General features: G+C 38.2%; 1 long non-coding RNA gene across 1 annotated transcript in view; it reads right to left on the minus strand.

Moving 5' to 3' along the window:
- The window catches only part of LOC139081130 (uncharacterized), a 63,857-nt gene extending 59,084 nt beyond the window's left edge, over window positions 1-4,773 (minus strand). The window contains exon 1 of the long non-coding RNA XR_011536123.1: window positions 4,524-4,773. This is a non-coding gene — a long non-coding RNA (uncharacterized lncRNA). The remainder of the gene's footprint in view (window positions 1-4,523) is intronic.
- Window positions 4,774-9,289: the final 4,516 nt, after the last annotated feature.

The raw sequence follows: 9,289 nt of genomic DNA on the forward strand, positions 1-9,289 counted from the left end.
GACCTCCTCTCCATTTCTCTCCTCGAGTAATGCCTGGGTAATAATCCTTACCAAGATCACATAATCTAGCACTCTCATCAGGGTTTGTTTTCTCTTACTCCTCACTTCCCTAGCCCACTTCCTCCCACAAAGACTACAGTTTTAAAATGAAATTAGACATATTTGCTGGACACAAAAGTATACAGTATTCTGTATACTGGGATCCCAGAGCAATGAGAAATGAACCCAGAGCTAGTTTCTACGGCTTTATTGGACCAGTTCATGGACTGGAAATTAATGCACGAGCATCACTCATCTATCATTCTTTTTATTCCATGACAATATGATAAAATTTAAAGTGCCAACTCATCATTGCTTTAAGGTACTTGCAGATGAACAGCAGGTTCCATGATATTCCCACTTAAGAATCATTCACACGAGATATTTGTAAGAGTCCACACATTACTGAAGGTCTGAGAAACAAAGTGGGGATTAGGTCACAACAAGACTTGGGAAATAACCAAACACTGAACATTTGCAACCTAAAAGGCTTTCAGCAACTCCACAACTGGCAATTTTTCACTTGTCTACTTCCTCTTCAGGCTCCAATATTGCACCTTCTTTCGTGGCCTCATTTATTGCTTCTAGATGCTTTGCTTCCCCTCTCTCTAGGCGCCTTTCCCTCAGGTATCCCCCATCAAACACACAACATGCACCCACACCACCACCACCCCATATCCATCTTAAGTTAGGCTCTGCACTTTCTTTTACACATCCAAAGACTGATTAATGGCTTCTGATAAACAGTAGACCATCTATCTCAGTCTCACACTTTAGAAGCACAAAGGAATCAGCAAAGGCCTTGAAATTTTAATAGCAAGCTTCTCTCTTTTCCCACTAGTCTCTGAGAGAGGAAGGGAGCAATAAAGGTATTTATTTCCACGTGGATATGAATCATACCACTCACTATAGAAGGCAATGCAACTATAGTCCATTCTGGTTTTCCTTTTTTTTTTTTTTTGAGGAAGATTAGCCCTGAGCTAACTGCTGCCAATCCTCCTCTTTTTGCTGAGGAAGACTGGCCCTGAGCTAACATCCGTGCCCATCTTCCTCTACTTATGTGGAACGACTACCACAGCATGGCTTGCCAAGTGGTGCCATGTCTGCACCCGTGATCTGAACCAGTGAATCCTGGGCCGCCAAAGTGAAACATGTGAACTTAACCGCTGCACCACCAGGCCGGCCCTCTGGTTTTACTTTTTTTTCTGTCTATTACACAATCACACATATACTCAAATTTCCTATAATGAGGAGATATTATTTTCACACATTAAAGACTAAAACATGTTATTGCAAAAATTTGGTTTCATTAAGATATTTCTGGGGGCCGGCCTGGTGGCGCAGCGGTTAAGTCCGCATGTTCTGCTTCTCGGCAGCCCAGGGTTCGCTTTTTTTATTTTAATTTTAATTTTAAATTTTAATGTGAGTAACCCTAAAGGTAATGTTTATGACATCCCTTATCAAATCCTCTTTGGGGACAAATGTAATTAACAGTATTAGGTTATGGTAATAGCAGTATGTTGCTACAGTAATGGTATACTTGGACCATTATAAATAGGCTTAACATCTGTGAGGACTGGCAACAATGTACTGACTATGAGAACTTCACAATTTATAAAGGGTGGCCTTTGCAAAAGACAGTGTTTTAAACTTCACTCACTTCATTCTTAAAAGTTGCATGTACAAACTTATTATAGGATGTTAAAAGAACAAATCTTACTTAGCAGAAAAACTTAGTGATTAGATGTGCATACTCTCAAAAAAATTTCATGCTTTACTTTTTCAAAATTATATTTTAAATACAAAAGTAATAGATTGTATAAAAATCCAACAAAACCAAATATATAGGGGGAAAAATGAAAGTCTCATTTCATCTTCTTCTGATCTGAATTCACCCCTCAGAGGCAACCACTTTCAAAAGTGTGGAACCTATCTATCACCTATCTGTCTACACACACACACACACACACATAAATATACACACGTGTATAAATAACATAACCTTTTTCCTACTTAAACTATACATTGTATTTAATGCTTTCTTTACTAATCATTATAACAGAGACATCTTGCCATGTCAGTACTTCCAGCTCCTCCCTCATTCTTTCTCATAAGTGCATAGTATTGTAGTGTGAATATCTGCATAATGTCTGCATAATGTATTTGATCATTTCCTGTTGGTGGGCGCTTAGGCTACTACAGGTAATTTTTTCTTTCACCAATCATCCTGCAAGGAACATTCTCATACATTATCAATTTAGAATACTACCCAAAATAAATCCATTTCCCACAAGTAAAGGCTATTATACACCAAACAAGATCCAGACACTTTGGCCTCCTTGCTTAAATGGGAGAAAAATGCATGAGGATGCCTAATGAGCACTCTATGATGATGATGGTGATGTGAACAATGATGACAATTCATATTTAGTGAGTACCCATGCGCCATGTACTTTAGATTTATAAACTTATTTACTTGCCACAGAAACCCAATGAGGTAGCTGCCACTATATTTCGTTAATTCTAATATTCTTATCCTTACATATTCTAACACCTGTGAAATCAAGATGTGTGTCAGTTTATTTGGAAGTGATTTTTCTTCCATAGTGGCACAAATAATAATAGTGTATCTGACTATTGATTGGATTTGATAATATACAGTACAGTATCATTCTCACATCATAGATGAGGAAACTGAGTCTCAAACAACTAAAGTAACCTGTCCAACACCAGACAGCTAGTAAAGAGCAGAGATGGGATTCTTACCTAGGCAATCTGACTTGAATCTGTGATTTTGAAGGCTCTTCCTAAAATATAAGAAGGTACAGCAGGAAGGTGGAACGGATGTTGAGCACCAATCCACCACACACACACAATGCAACATTTAATGCTGGTTACAACTGTCCAATGGATTTAGAGATGATTTTTTTTCTTGGTGAGGAAGAGCTAATAACATTGTTGCCAATCTTCCTCTTCTTGCTTGAGGAAGATTGTCCCTGAGCTAACATCTGTGCCAATCTTTCTCTATTTTGTATGTGGGATGCCGCCACAGCATGGCTTGATGGGCAGTATGTAGGTCTGTGCCCAGGATCCAAACCAATGAACGCCCAGGCAGGGTGCTCCATCAAAGTGGAGCATGCAAACACAACCACTACACTACCGGGCCAGCCCCAGGAGACGATTTTATGAATTTATACTCATCCATAGTTTTTCAATTTTCTACCTTAAATTAGTTTTTTTACTTTATGGAAAATCCTGAACTCATACAAAAGTAGAGAGAACGATCATAAGGAACTCCCCCATGTTCCCATCACCCAGCTTCAAAAGTTATCAATAGATCTATCCCCTGATCTATTAGCTAACACTGATTATTTTCAGGTATATCACATATATCATATTATTCTATATGTAAATATTTCTGAATTAATCTCTAAAAACAAAGATTCTTTTTCTTTCTTTTTTTAGTGAGGAAGATCTGCCCTGAGGTAACATCTTTGTGAATTTTCCTCTATTTTATATGAGGGATGCTCCCTCAGCATGGCTTGATGAGCAATGTGTGGGTCCACGCCTGGGATCTGAACCCGCAAGCCCAGGCCACTGAAGTGGAGCACAGAAATTTAACCACTATGCCACCAGGCTGCCCTGTCTAAAGACAAAGATTCTTTTAAAACATAATCATATGACATATAAATTAACAATAATTTTTTAATATCACCAAATAGTGTCCAGTTATCCCCAATTGCTATTATAAATAATGCTGCAATGAACACATTATATGTATGCATATATGTTTTCACTTCTATTAGAAATTGTGTTGGATAGCTTCCTACAGGTATAATTTTTAGGCCAAAGAGTAATAAATTTTCAAGTTTATTACATAAGCCAAATTGCATAACAGTAAACTGTTTTACTAATTTACATCTTAAAATACTATAATCAAGTGTCAGTTTTCTTAAATCTTGCACAACACTGGGCATAAACAATCTTTTTCCATCCTCTTAATCTTAATATGCTAGCCTGTTTTTTTCATGTGTGTTTATTAGTGAAGTTAAGTGACTTTTCAAATGTTTACTGGCCCTGTGTGAATAGCTTCTTCTGATTCTTTGCCCACCTTTCCCTATTTTTAAAAGCTTTTTGTACCTGGCAGGAAGGTTAATAGAGAACTGGCTCAGGAGCCAAACTTCTTACATTCGAATTCAGGTTCTGGAGCAACAAAAAAGTGTAACCAGGAAAAGAAACAAAAATAGGGAGGAAACAACCAGTGAGAGAGTACCTGCAAAGCAGGACCCACGAATTTCAGCCCCCCTCCCCCGCCCCCCCCCCCCCCCCGCTGGCCTGTTCCTTGCACCCATTCTCATTTCCCCACCCCTAGCAGCTCGCTCGTCAGATCAACGTCCCTCTGGAAAAAAAGCAGAATTATAGAGATCTGAGCCCGAGCTCATTTTCCCTCCCTGACTCCCACCAGGTGTTCAAATCCAACTTACTCCGCAGTCGCCTTCATCTGGCAGCCTGCCGCTCCACTTTTCGCCCTTGGCCAAGGATTCAAGCCCTCCGGTAGGCTCCAGACCGTCCAGGCGGCCGTCTTGTGCCCTTAGTCCTTCATCGGATCCTTCCGCTGACACGCCACCAGCACTTTGGCACTCACAGCACCCACCGGAAGCTCAGACCCCAGTTCAGGTCAGGTTCCCTGGACCTAGTTTGTGTTTAGAGGGTCCCACGTGACTTCGTTTCCCTGGCAATGGTTCCTTACTCCCGGATGTAGCCGCCCCAAGGAATAGAGAGATTGCTACTCTGAGCTAAAGCTCTAACAGCCATGACCAGTGACATGTAGAATAGCCTGTTGAAAGTTTTGTCTATATTTCTATGACATTAAGCTGGAAATTAAAAAGAAAGGAATGAAAGATATTGGAGACGTTTACCAACAACTACACACAGCTCTGTATTGTCAAGATTCTTATAATGAGCTTGTGTTATTTTTGTAATTAAATCGACAAAGGAAAATTAATAAAAAGATAAAAACGGATTATGTATACAGGAAAACCCTGTGGTTACAGCACCTATGTAGTTTTAGAAATATGTGATGTTTTGTAAGAGGGGTCATGGCATTGTGCAAATGCCAGTTCAGATTTCAATCAGGGAGAATCTTCACTTCAGGGATTTAAAAAAAACACACTTGTTATTGTCAAGGGGCCTCGAAGAACCTGATATTGTGACATTCCTATCAGAAAGACAGCTGCTGCATGTTGCAGGTGTGTCAGAGTTAACTAAAGCCAAGAACCTCTTGTGATCAGCCGTAAAGTCAAGTCCCTGAAGAAAGAAATAGAGAAAGCCTTGCAGATTAGAAGTTAGGAGACTCAGACTTTGCAAAAAGATTAAGTGCAGGAACTCTGAAGCCATGCTACCTTGGTTACAATCTGGATCTGCTCTTTACTAAGTTATATCACTTTTTGCAAATTAACTTCTCTCTGCCTCAGTTTCCTCATCTGTTAATCGCTTACCGTAAAGATTAAATTCACAAATTAATATTTATATGGCATTTAAAACAATGTTTGTTAAATAAATAAAATGTGAAACATAGACAAAGAGCCAAAATGTGGCAGAACAGACCTGTTAGCCACACTTTGTAATAGGAACCACATGAGTTCATTGCTATGGACTCAACAAAGCCTTTTAGTCATTCACATAAAGTCTGGACTAGACCAATTCCACCAGCACCCAATGGGCCCCACCTGGCTATTGGAATCAAGGTTTGGTACTGAGGGTGGGTAAAACCAAGTGAGCAGCCCCACTTATAAAAGTATGCTTTTATGAGGTCCCTTTCTGTTTTGCTCTCTTAAAACCTTAAGCAAACACAAAATGCCCAGCCACCAATCATTCCTAAGCAGGGAGAGAGTACAAGAAGACTCTTAGATATGATGCAAATGCAGCATGTCTGGTGCATGATAAGATCACAAATATTTTTAAAAGTCCTATCTTTAGAACAGTCTTAGGGATGTTGATAAAGCCCATACTTCCCTTCCAAGAAGCTTATGATACTCTATAAGGAAGTAACAGATATGCCCTGAACATTCCTTCTTTTAGGGCTCAATGGTCGAAACTTTTTCAGACACAGTAATTTCTGTCTCCAACTCCCAAATCACCCCCTTTGAGGCATAGTGACAGTCATTTTAGTTAAAGTAAATCAAGGCAGTTAAAGACAAAATGAACTCCTAAGATAAAAAATTTCCAGTCGTTGGCCCAAAAGAAGTAGGATCTAAGTTTATTAATCAGATGATAGGGAAAAGGTATAAGAATTTCTCAGGGACTTTCATAAGAAAGTTAGCCCTTGAGGTCTGCACTGTACAATATAGTGACCACTAGCCAGAGGCAACTACTGGGTACTTGAAGTGTGGCTAGTTTGACTTGAGATGGGCTATGAGTGCAAAATACATACCAGATTTCATAGGTTAAGTACAAAAACACATGTAGAATATTTCATTCATAAATTTCTTTTTTATATTGATTAAATGTTGGAATGATAATACTTTGGATATAGTAGAGTAAAATATATTATTAAAATTAATTTTACCTATTTCTTTGTATTTTTTAAATATGACTACTAGAAAATTTAAAAGTACAGGTGTGGTTCATATTATATATTTATTGAATAGCATGGCTCTAGGACATGAGGTGTATTTAACTACAAATGCTGTAGATCAAATCTACAATTGGAAAAGTAGGGAGTGTACATGCCGGGAGATATACAAGATGATCCAATAGGCTATGGAAAAATATATTAGAACATCAATTTTTATTTATTTCATTTATTTATTTTTAAGCTCATCTTTTTAAATGTTTGTTTGTATATGTTTTATAATGTAGTGATACAAGAGAACATGAAGACATGTTTTATATATATATATATATATATATATATATATATACCCATATGTATACATACATTTATAACACTTTTTATAGATTTACAATTTTTTTATTGACAAAGGTGAAAGAAACTTTCTCAACTAGGAAAACTCCTTCCTGCTTTAGGGCTTTTTCACTTACGATTTCCTCTGCCTGAAACATCTGTTTCTAGATCTTTGAAAAGTTGACTCCATTTTGACATTGGTGTCTCGGTCCAAATGTCACCTAGTGAGGACTTCTCTTTAATCTTTTAACCCTATACAATCACTGTAGTCACTCTCTATCATATTCCCTCATTACCCTGTTTATTTTCTTTATAATGGTGCTTCTCTTTAAATGTTCTTGGTAATTTATTTTTTAAATATAAACTGGAAATCATTCCCAACATTCCTCTTTTGTTCCATTGAGTACCATTTTAGAAGGAAAGGCACAGGAAGTGGAGCCAGACAGATCCAGAGTGTGTAGTTCAAATTAAAAGAATTTGGAACCATGAATTTGTCATTTAATTTAATCTTCTGAGAGTGAAATTTAACCAAGTCCCTGAATGAGCTATCTATTGCAGCATAGGAGTGCTTTACTCATCAGTCCTAGGCCTCTAAGAACACTGGTGATGCTAATTTAGCTGCACAGGAAGGATGTGGCATGCACTAGACTTTGGAATTTGAATAAAGCTTTTCCTACATCATTTCTGGTGTGAAAAAAAATACCAAGTATCGAGCCAGCCCTAATGGCCAAGTGAGTAAAGTTCGGCATGCTTCATTTCAGCGGCCCAGGTTCAGTTCCTGGGCACAGAACCACATCACTCGTCTGTCAGTAGCCATGCTGTGGCAATAGCTCACACAGAAGAGCTAGAAGGAATTAGACTAGAATATACAACTATGTACTGGGGCTTTGGGGAGGAAAAACTAAAAAAAGAGAGGAAGATTGGCAATAGATGTTAGCTCAAGGTGAGTCTTGCCCAGTAAAAAACAAAAGAAAACAAAAACCTTTTTAAAAAAAATACCAACTATCAAAAGGCAGAGTGAACTCTGGATCCAGCCTGCCTAGATGTGGATCACAGCTCTGCCACTTATTAGCTGTGTTATTAGCTCAAGTTATTTAACCTTGCTAAGCCATAATTTCCCCATTTTTAAAATAGAGGTCATAATTGTACCGATCTAATAGGTTTTTTTGTGAGGAATTAATATACGTAATAATCTTGTAATAATGCCTGGCACATAAGTTTGTTGTTGTTGGTGCCATCAAGTCGAATCCGATGCCTAGCAACCCTGTGTACAGCAGAGCAGAATCCTGCCCCTTTTTTGTTTGTTTGTTTTATCACCCTATCACCTTTCTGGTGCTATATCAGACAAGGCTCCACTGCTATGCATACGGTTTCCATAGCCAATTTTTTCCGGAATAGATGGCCAGATCCGTCTTCCTAGTCTGTGTTAATCGGGAGCTCTGCTGAACCCTGTCCACCAGAGTCTCATTTCAGGTATTTAAAATACTGGTGGCCTAGCTTTCAACATCACAGTAATATGCAGCCACCACATTATGACAACTAACAGATGGGTGGTGTGGTTCCCTGACCAGGAAAGGAACCCAGGCCCTGGTGGTGAGAGAACCAAGTCTTAACCACTAGACCACCAGGGCTGGCTGGAATATAGCACTATATAAATATTGATTAAAATTAAAAATAAGACAAAAAAATATTGGGAAAGTTAAAAGGTAAACCAACACATAACCACATCCCCAGCCTAAAGTGAATCAAATGCATAAACACTGCTGGAACCTCATCAAGAACAATCTTGTGCAATGATTGAATTGTGAAGCTAACAGATTATAACATCCTTAGAAAACAAGGACAGATCCTTCAGATCTCTGGAGCAAGGATGGTCACAACAAAAAGTGAAATCCAACCTGGCTAAGGTAGGGAAATGCTAACCTGACTTAGTAAAGCAAGTGTCAGTAAACCACAGCTCAAAGGCCGAATCTGGTCTGCAATCTGTTTGTGTATGGCAAGAGAGCTAAGAATAATTTTTACATATTTAAATGGTTGAAAGAAATAAGAGGATAATATTTCATGACATGTTAAAATTATATGCAATTAAAATTTCAGTATCCAAAAACAAAGTTTTATTGAAACACAGCCACAATTATTCATTTACACATTTTCTGTAACTTCTTTCATGCTAAAACTTCAGGATTGCATACTTATATAAATATTAAAGCAACAAGAAAGAGCCTGGGTCTCTCTTACTGTGGAGTCACCACACAGGCCTTGGATGACCTAAATTCAGACTGTTATATTTTATTTTGGGCATTGTTATCAGCCTAATTAATCTGTATCCTGGCTTATACAGTT

Source organism: Equus przewalskii, chromosome X (genome assembly GCF_037783145.1).
Source record: "Equus przewalskii isolate Varuska chromosome X, EquPr2, whole genome shotgun sequence".
NCBI classification, from domain to species: Eukaryota; Metazoa; Chordata; class Mammalia; order Perissodactyla; family Equidae; genus Equus; species Equus przewalskii.